General features: G+C 37.3%; 1 long non-coding RNA gene across 1 annotated transcript; it reads left to right on the plus strand.

The window, feature by feature from the left end:
- The first annotated feature begins 621 nt into the window (after positions 1 to 621).
- On the plus strand, positions 622 to 10,297 carry LOC116056625. The gene is made up of 3 exons (XR_004106621.2): positions 622 to 740; positions 1,524 to 1,528; positions 10,287 to 10,297. It is a non-coding gene; the product is annotated as an uncharacterized LOC116056625 (long non-coding RNA).
- The last annotated feature ends 452 nt before the right edge of the window (positions 10,298 to 10,749 follow it).

The following is a 10,749-nucleotide window of genomic DNA, read 5'->3' on the forward strand; positions in this document are numbered from 1 at the left end:
GAACATCCCTTGAATTGGCATGAACACCAAGACTGGCTTGGCACAAACCCCAATGAGGGCACTCAAGAGTAGAGTGTAAAGTTTCTGTCTTGTGTGCCTCCGTAGTTTGGGAAATCAGGAAGCGATGCAGCAGTAACGTTGTGAATAGCTAGCAGAAACACACCTCCTTGAGCAGAAATGGATGAAGAAAAGGGTCTTTTGAATGACAAGTTCAGTTTCAAAGCCTTTCCAGATGGCTCTTTCAAAGTGATTTGCATGTACTGTTGATGTGAATTGAGTTACCACTGGAATACGTCGAGTCTCAAATACCACTTGCTGGCCAAGCATACCAAGCTTGCTGGCTGATGCAGAGAACCCTCCTCCCCCTCGCCAAAGGCAGGCCACGCTGGATAGTTTGCAATGGAGACGTAAGAAGTGTAAGAAGTACAAAGAACTAAATAGTACAAGTATAAAATGGGACACTACATTGTGTTAGTATTACTAGGACTGTACTAGTAATGTTACATTTAGGTCAATATGCCCATCAGTTGTTGCTTGATGGGCTTGAGTTTGCCATATTATGCTTTCAGCATATTTTCAAGCATACAGTACCGTTGATGTTATTCTAAAGAATATTCTAGACAGCATTTGTCATTGTTTTGGATTGTTGCAATAATAATAAACACTGGCATAAAGCAAGCATAATTGTCCGCTCCCATGTTGATAAGAGCATTAAAAACTTGAAAAATATCCCTTTTAAAGTAGAAAAATGTGCGATTAATTTGCGATTATTCACGAGTCAACTATGGACAATCATGTGATTAAATATTTTAATCGACTGACAGCCCTAGTATTCAGTTATCATAACCCGTCTTCATTACGGCTAATATTAGCCAGCTATGCAGCCAGTACTATCCTTTTCCATGAAATATGTGAATATAAAAACTCTGTATATATATATATATATATATATATATATATATATATATATATATATATATATATATATATATATATATATAAAATATTCTGTGGTCAACCCCTGTGCTCCCTTCCTTTGTTGTGGTAATTTCTATGTTTTTCTTTATACTTTTTCTGCTGGCTCATATAGAAACTTTATCACATCTGTCTGCTTACTGTCACACATGACAATGCAGCTAAACAGAAGTAGCGGTGACAGTTTGTGTGTATATGAACGCACGTACATTTTATTTCTATGTGTATGTATTTGAGTTTACAGTAACACCAAGGCCAAACAAACCTTGGGCTTGGGGTCTCATACTGTATGGGCTCCTGTATGTTTCTGTATAATTTCTCTAACTTCTGTCACATACATATCAAATATTTCAGATGAAAAGTAAGATTGCAACAGGTTCCACATTATACCCACTCAGCAGATCTGCCCTAAACTAAGAGCAGGATGCATTACAAAAATATCAGGCTGCTGTGCTTTTATTGAGAAGGGTCAGTTAGCTTATTTTTGTTCTAAAAGGTTAAAGTATAAATCTATCTGCAACCTATGCTGAGAAATTTAATCATGTCAGGTACAGTAGCTTCTGTTGATTCTCAAATTAGTTCAGTTTCTTAGAAAAGACTTTGTTAAGGTTATGTTTACATATTTATTTCTAGTGATACAGCCTTCATAAAAAACATTATTCTACATTTCTCTGCAGTTTATTGTCCATATTTATACCTAGTTCAGAATGAAGGTGTTTCTGTCATTCAGAAGTGAATACCACCCCAATGCAGTCACCTCACTGCACCCTCTATGGTTATAAATCAAACATGACACTCTTTAAATAGGGAAATTAATTATTTACACTTCAAGCCAAAATACCTTGAAGAGGAAGGAAAAAAATACTGACACATAAGTCATTTTCAGGACTGAGAGGCTGGCCACTCTATTACCATAGTCTAGATTTATAATGCTCTCATAAGAGTCGGCCCAGCGATGGCGATACCTTGGTCAGGCAGTACTGTGCTCCCCGTTCTATCGCACCTTTTCTAGAACAAAAATAGTGGCCATCAGAACCAGATACTGAGAGAATTTGGCCAGTTCATGCCGTGGGCTCCATGCTGTTCAAAAAGCACCATCAATACTTGCAACTGCAGGATTGGCAGCGCTGGTAAATGGTATTAGTGCTGACTTTGCCTGAGATGTGTTTTTTTTCAGTGATGCATTTCTTTAGGGAACTGGAAAGTGGCTACTGAGTGGAGGGAAGTACCAATGATACGAACATTGGTTGCCAGTATTAACAAGGATTATTATAGACATCTAATAGTCACAAGGAGGAAACAGGGAATTCGCTGTTTTGTAGCTAAGTGTTTAGATACACCGGGAAGAGGAGGAAAGAGCAAGACATGCTCATGCTTAATTGAAAATGCAATGTGTTGAACTATAGATATTGGTCCATAGTATCTGCACAGTCACTACCTGCCAAAAATATGGTGCTTTACCTGGCTTCTTTGTGTAGATGCCATTCAGTGTGTTACATAGCTACCTTGTTGATTAAAATCCATTGGACACATATTTTGTCATGACTTCATGTTAATAACATGCTAAACTACTCCACAAAATATTTAACACTCATCATGCCTTGACACATCTAATACAAACAGCCAAATAATTGGAATTTGCTACATCTTTCTCAGGCAATTTAGTATAATCTTAAATTCATCAGGTTGATCAGATGATCAGACATCAGATGTGTTTAGTTCCGGTGTTGAGCCGGCAAGACAAGTGCTTAGGGACTGTCTACAAACTACAACACCGAAAACAGATACAAAAATATTTTCAAAAATAGGCATATGCTAATTTTTTAAAAGTAAGTGCTGTAGTACAACTAGCAGGAGACAAGTTATAATTGAGGTAAGTTTGGAGACACTACCTTATTTAATCGTTAAATTAATAAATATTTTTGTTGTATCTCTTTTCGGTGTTGTAGTTTGTAGACGGTTCCTAAGTCTTGCTGTCTCAACACCGGAACTAAACAGAGCTGAATTAGCAGAACTTTTATGCATTTCTTTCACATCTACTGCAGTCAGATCCACTGTGTTTACTCAGAAGGAATCACTTCACATGGGTAGGCACTTGTAATGACATTTTGAACATGTTAAGAGGCTAAAAGCACGTTTAAAACTTGCCCAGTTTCAGTCTCCTGGGTGCAAACTGTAGCAGGAGGATAACACAGTGTAGGCAACACCGATTGTTTTTGTTTTTCTCGCTACTGACAGAACTCCAAATTTACAAACAACAGAGCTATGTGTTGAAATCGACCGGAATTCTCCTTTAAATAAGTGGGCCAAGGTTGGAGGGCAGTCAATATAATGTTCAAAGATAATAGCCCCAAGTACAGTATGTGCTACTACTTTTAATGCAGTGTGCAGTGCTCTGTTAGCACAAGAGGTCTACCAGGGCCAGATGTATTCATCTCTCACCTGCTCTCCTCTGGATATTGTTTTATAAGACGTTCATGCACTCAGGCAGGTTTGGTATAGGGATGCACCGATCCAACTTTTTCAGTCCCGATACTGATGCCTGGGCTTTGTGTATCTGATGATACCCGATACCGATCCAATACCGTTGTTGAATTAATAATACACTGTATACCTTCCACCTTATACCTTCCTTTCACCATGTGGAAGAGACTAAAGGCACCAGACTTTCCTAACTAAACATTACTTTCCTAACTAAGACAAAATAACATAAATGTAATGTATTTAATTCGCATTTATTTGTACACTCAACTCTTCCAAAATGTGATACACGTGCGACAGAGGGAAGAAAACTGTCAATATCGGGACCGATATCCGATCTTAATATCGGATCGGTGCACCCCTAGTTTGGTATGTGTCCTGTCTCATTTCATTAACATCTTATTCACACGTTGTCCTACAATTACGGATATATTCCATCACAAGGTCACTTGTCTAAGTCAGTCATGTTCACAAAATACTGTTTGGGCCCTCTTTCAAAACCCATGGGATAATGTCAAGATGTACTGTCAAGGCTAAACACAGGTTCAGACACTAATGAAAACCCCTCGATCATCAAAATGGCAAATGTCATCCAAAGCGCTTAACAATTTGACTCTCACTCCCCTATTCACACACACACACACACACACACACACACACACACACACACACGTGATTGTATCAACCTTCAGTGGACAACCTGCTCTACCTTGAGCCACAGCTACTCAAAGATTACTGGTTGATGACTTTTGTGAAAATTGGTTTTCAAACAACAATATGCTATTATTACTCTGTGTTTATTTATTCGATTGGTTCGTCTAACAAGTTTGGTGTCCTATTATATTCTCACAACAGTACTAGTATCTAGTTGCCAGAGCTTAAAGCTAGTAGTGTAGAATAATGCATGATGCCTGTGGCACTATGACGTACTGTACAGTATGTATGACTCCCTCTGATGCACTGTTCATGTAAATCAGGCCAGCTGGGGCTTGGATGTGTCACGAAGAGGCTGAAGTGATATTCTCATGTGACTGCAGAGGTGTTTTATAAACATTAGACAGAAGTACATTAATTACATTAGTACTTAAACATCTTTACACTATTCCATGTTAGGAAGCATCATAATAAGATCAATATCTTTGAAAAAGACTTCAATTTGAGAAGAGTGAATTATGAAGATTTACATTATGCACACTCACTTCTCTAAAACCTAGCACAAAGTATAACATGTAAGATGCAGTGTAAGAATGAGAATGCTGTTTCTATGGCAATATAATGCATCATGCATCACATCTCAATATGAAAACACAGAGGAAACATGAGCCTAGCCTTTTGCCATTATATCAGTGTAAGCAGTACGGGTGATAATGAATGAAGCAGAATCCTTACGTGTTATATTCATGAAATAGATGGATTAACTTAACCAACTCAACCTCAGCATCACAAAGTGAGCATAAAATGTGCTTAAAACAGATGAATTAGCAACTGGGTTTACTAAATAAACATTACTGAATTCACAACGAATCAAACAGCAACACACCACACAAAACATGCAATGTTTTTGACTGCGCTCAGCTCATGTTTATTCCATCTGCTATGTAAAATAAGGAGAGGATGGATTTAGCATTTTATTCTGTTCAGAAATGAGGTTAGTTATGTTTCAAGCTATGTGTGCAGGGAGAGAGTGCGGAAAGAGATTAGATACGTGAGTCACTAGCTCAAAAAGATCAAAACGCTTGTTGACAGCAGGAAGGGGCCGTCTGAAGAAGATGGGTCCCCTTTTCTAAAATTACATTTTCTCAGCTGGTTTAGGCGTCAGGTTTCCAGCAATATTCCACTTTGTTCCGTGTCCAGAAGTGTCACATTCTAGTTGTTTGTGTAAGAAGGGTTTAAAACTATTAGTAAGCAGTGAAATCCCTGCAGTTTTTTCAGCCCTTTAGCTCCATAATACTGCACCAAACAGGAAAAGGGACCGACACACGTGTCTTTACCTCTTGTAGTGTGACATAATCAAAAATCAGCAATCTAACGTCTGGGACGCTTCACAACCGAAACGCAGAAAGTTTAGCATGTCAGAATTTTTTGTCTTTTTCCGCCTAGTGGGACATGTTCTACGACGGTGTTCCTTGACATTGACCAATAGGAAGAGAGAGCGCTCTCTGCCTCTCTGGCAAACACATGTAAACATGGCGGAAAGAAGGAGAGAAACGTTACTGCTGCTGTCTGGTGGAGGAAAGATACACACAGTGCCCATACAGGCTTTTTTCAAGGCAAGGATCACCCCGCTTCCCAGCATTGCACGCTAGTGTTCTAGCCACAGTTATGTGTTTCTCTTCACTTTGACCACTTGACAAGCAACGAAAACAGGCTACACCCTCCTACAACCACGATGGCTGCACCTGATTAGACGAACGCTTCACGTGGGGCTCCCAGATTTCAAATCAAACCATAATGGCGGCTTGTTTGGAATACAATCTCTTATTTTACGAAAATTGTTCGCCAAAACATGTTTCTGAAAGGTCTGCTGCTGCTCCTTCAAAGCGTTGACTTATGAACTTGCGCATGATCTTCACGACAGTATGCAATAATCGTTCTGGGGACTGGTCAGTGTCATACTTAGTGTTGCCACTCTTCTGTCCAAGACACAGCAAGATTTGTTGGTAATATGTCTGTCTGACATAGTGACTGTGGGGAAAGACAAAAACAATGTGTAGTCTAAAGCTGGCATAAGTCATACTTACGTACTACTTACTGTTATTACTTATTGCTTTTATGCAGGATTATGATTTTTAACTGTGTCTCTGAGTGATGACTTCAAGGTTCAAGAATATTTATTTATCCATAAAATCGAGGCAATTTTAGCACATTTTTCAGTTGTCCTACATTCTTTTTTCATGGCTTAAAAACTTTAGTTGAGGAGTTATCCTGCAGTTATTTTTAATTAGCATTACTGCATGACGCAAAGTGTTTAATCCAGGAGAATTTCTTACAGCAAAAACATTCATCTGAATAATATTTTCTTTTTTTTTACGATGCCTTTTTAAACTGTAAGCCTGACGGAAAAGTCAATGTGTTTATATTGTGAACTCTAACCATTTTGGACCTTTAACACCCGTGACGACACACGAAACCCCTACAACTTAAAATACATTTACCAAAATTGCATTGGTCTTAGCTATAGCACTGTAATTGTACTGAAAGTCTTTTCGGTCCATTGGAAACTATAAACACATCACCAATCTCATGCTGTGATATGTTTTTTACATTTTGATTTGACATTTATTGGCTCTAGGAGACATTCATGTCTGTTGCCAAGGGGAATATCTGCAGCGTTTCTCTCTGTTCCTAAAGTCTTTGTCAAAATATGAAGTTCTCTTAGGGTGACTTTAGCAAAGTCAAGTGTTCCTTCAACATGTTCTTTTTTTTATTTCTTTTTTTTTTAGGAAAACTAGTAGTCAAAATAACCTCTTCAATGTGAGAAGTTGACACAACAATTTAGCCTGAATCTTAAGGGCGAGCAGACATAAAAATATCCCTTTTCCTAAACATGCTGTAGCTGCTGTAAAAACCAGACGACTTTCAAAATCGCATATCTGCATTTGCAACACCTCATTTTGTCCTTTTAAAACTAAACTACTTCTTTTGAAATGCATAACAAAAAGACTGTGATAAGTCCACAGAAGAACAAAGCGATACATTTTGTCCACACATTTTCAAGTCAAATAATATTGCTATGTGTGTTTCTGATATAATTTTTTACATACACACGTAGAAATTCATTGTAGGTACTTTTAGTGTTCAGGCAGCCAAGTTTGCATATAAACAGTTTTCACTATATATCTCCTGTTATAACACAGGCACTTGTATTTTTAAACTTGAAACTGAATTTGAATCATTGATATTTTAATCTGAGTTGGTCAACTCGAATAATTGCAATAAAACCTGGCACTGGTGTTTGCTGCTGGCTGATTGTGAGTCGCTACAGCCGGTCTGTCTCTGGAGCTGCCATCATCTCTCCTCCCGGCGAAGTAACGTTAGTCTCCAGCGGTGGGGGAGGGAGCCAGAGAAGTCCACGGGGTGCACTAGCTCGCTAAATATTGTCTCATTTGCGGTCTGATGAACAGTAAAATCATCTATGTCAGTGCCCCATATCACTATTTTCCAAGCTACTGTAGCTGTCGTATTTCGCGGAGATGGACCTTCCTTTCTGCCACTTTGATTTTGGATCTAATCCAATAAACAATTATCAAAACATAGGCTTGTTATTAGTGGTGCTAACTGAATCTGAATTGGAAGAACTGAATCTGAACCATGAGAACTAAATGTGGAGGTATACAGTATAGAGAGTTGGATTTTTACAGAGCAACTGAATTCAATTCTATAATATTACTTTTGAGTGTTCAAGTTTATTGGAATTCTGTTCCAAACTAATTTATTCAGTTTCAAATTATGTAATTCAAATTCAGTTTTTTTTTTTTTTTATTAAATTGTTCTTAAACATGGATTCACCTATTTTTTTTCTTAATTGACAATTCCATTAAAGTTTTATTCCAACAAGATGAACACATTTTCGAAAATGTTTACACAAAAGTGTAAAGCTGTGTTATTTGTGCAATTCTACTTTCAATGGAAAGCAATAAAATGACAAATATGGGCCTGCAGATGGCTGGAAAGAAGTGGACAATGGTCTGTTCTCCAGAGAAGTTCAGGATTATTTATATCACAGCACAATCTGGCAAGACTGCAGTTAGGCACAACATGTAAATTAGTACTCCGATAATACTGAAACAAGCTCACTACAGTTTATAACTGTGGGAGATCAGATAGCAGGAAGTGGTCAAACTGCAAGACAGCTGACCAAAGTTTCTGACATGCCAGAAATCCATTGTATTGTCCAACAGCAAGATTGTTAATTGTTCGGGCAATCAGGCATCACAATGCCCTTAAAACTGAATGTCCCATGACAGCCAATCGGGTTTATATCTTACTTTTATTCTAAAATAAGTCAGGGGCATCCTTTTCATATAAAAAAAAAAAAAAGAACTTGAATGTGAACTTCAATGTGAAATTGATCTCTGTGCACATACAAATTATGCAAGATGTTTCTTTGAAATACATTTCTTTAAGATGATATATATATAGATATAGATATAGATATATATCTATATATATCTATATATATATATATATATAGATATAGATATAGATATATATCTATATAGATATAGATATATATATATATATATATATATCTATATATATATATATATATATATATATATATATATATAAATGTGTGCTCGAAAACTGATTTGCATAGCTGAAACCAATCTTTAGACATCAAGAGAGAAAACACAAAATCAAAGCAGATCTACTTGTCAACATAGAAAGTCTCTCCAAAATAAAATGAAACTAAGAAATAACCATGCTAGGATTTGGGAGATTCAAACTTACACTGATTGTAGGTACAGCAAGAAAAAGGCCATTCTGAAACAGAATGGCCTTTTTTAATTAATGTGCACTGACCCTATATATAAATAAATAAATACAAAATATAAATACAGGTTTTGAAGGTGACCTTAAAGGCTTTTGCATATTTCTTAAAGTGCTCATATTATGAAAAAATCACTTTTTCTGGGATTTGGGGTGTTATGTTGTGTCTCTGGTGCTTCCACACACATACAAACTTTGAAAAAAATCCATCCATGCTGTTTAGAGTGAGATATAGTTTCTGAATGTGTCCTGCCTTCAGTCTCTGGGTGAGCTGTTCAAAATCGGCACGGCTTGTGACGTCACAAGCCGAAACGAGCAGGCTGACCGCAACCATTAGCTCGTTAGCATGCTAACGCTAATGCTAACACTAGCATGCTACCTTGTTCTCAATAGCAAAGCACTGCTACAACACACACAAGTTCACCATAATCTACAAAAGAACTACTTACATGTGCGCCCTCATTTAGAAGTCTTCCAGCTAATCCTGCCTTGTAACTGACCGAAGTTGTAGAAACAGCCTTTCTTTTATTGTCTATGGAGCTAGCTAGCTGACATGATCTACATCTGAGCTACTGCACATGTGCAGTGCAATTAAAGATAGTACAGAAGAAGGAGAAAAGAGGTCTCACTCTGTAGCTAAAACAGAGACCAGGTGAAAAGAGGATCTGCAGCAGTGAGAGAGAGCACTGCAGTACAACAAAAATATGGTGTTTTTTGAAAATTAAACCATGTAAACCTATTCTGGTACAACCTTAAAATACAATTATGAACCTGAAAATGAGCATAATATGGCTGCTTTAATTAGTTTGTCAATCAATATGAAATGGCAAAAACAATCATATCCTTAGTTTGGTTCTCAGTGGTGGATCTAGGTAAATCATTGTAAACATTTACACTCGTTTTTGGCCTTTGTGGCTGATTGCCTGTGCAGCAAAGAGGGGGATTTGAATTGATAATAAATGTAATTTGATAATGTACAAAATTCATCACACTGCTAAGAGCCTTTATTCTGTCTTCTTAGACAGACTCATCTATTATGTAGAGATCCACGAGTCTGAAGAGAGAGGGAGGAGAGAGAGCAAGAGGCTGAGTGAGATAAAGAGAGAGAGGGGAGAAGAAACTGAATGAGATAGATCAGGACGAAGATATTTGGTGAGATCTTTGGTAATTAGATGGATTAATGAATCGGAGACAATCCCCATAAATGGAGATTAATTCCTGTGACGTGGCCATCATGTTGTATATTTATCAATGTCGAGCAAGTATTTTATTAATAAGCCATAGATCTGGCCCTGTCCCTGTAGCTAATAAAGGAGTAATACGTCTAATTCACAAAGTAACAGATAATCTGGTGGAAGAAGTGATTTAAAGATTTAATAGAGAAACAGCGTGAGAAAGAGAGAGAGGTTTTTAGAAAGTAGTCATTGGTCTTTGACAGGATTTAATTATAATCATCTTTAGCCAGTGATTTATGCTATTATGACATCACACATATGATTTACGAGGCTAATATGCTAATCAGTGTGTGTGTGTGTGTGTGTGTGTGTGTGTGTGTGTGTGTGTGTGTGTGTCTTGTATTTGTGCATGTTTTTGTGTGTGATCAAGATTTTTTTTTCCGCTGTTTTACGAAAAACTACAGGTGTAGCTCACAAATACAGATGGCACTCAAAACGAAACCAATGTAGATTAAGTACACAATGCAGTCTGTTTGTTAGAGTTCACACATGTATGTTGTATTTCAGAAGAAAAAACTCCTGACTTCCTGACTGAACCTGAATTCCTGACAGTCAAAGGAAATAA

This window comes from Sander lucioperca, chromosome 2 (genome assembly GCF_008315115.2).
Source record: "Sander lucioperca isolate FBNREF2018 chromosome 2, SLUC_FBN_1.2, whole genome shotgun sequence".
In the NCBI taxonomy this organism is placed as follows: Eukaryota; Metazoa; Chordata; class Actinopteri; order Perciformes; family Percidae; genus Sander; species Sander lucioperca.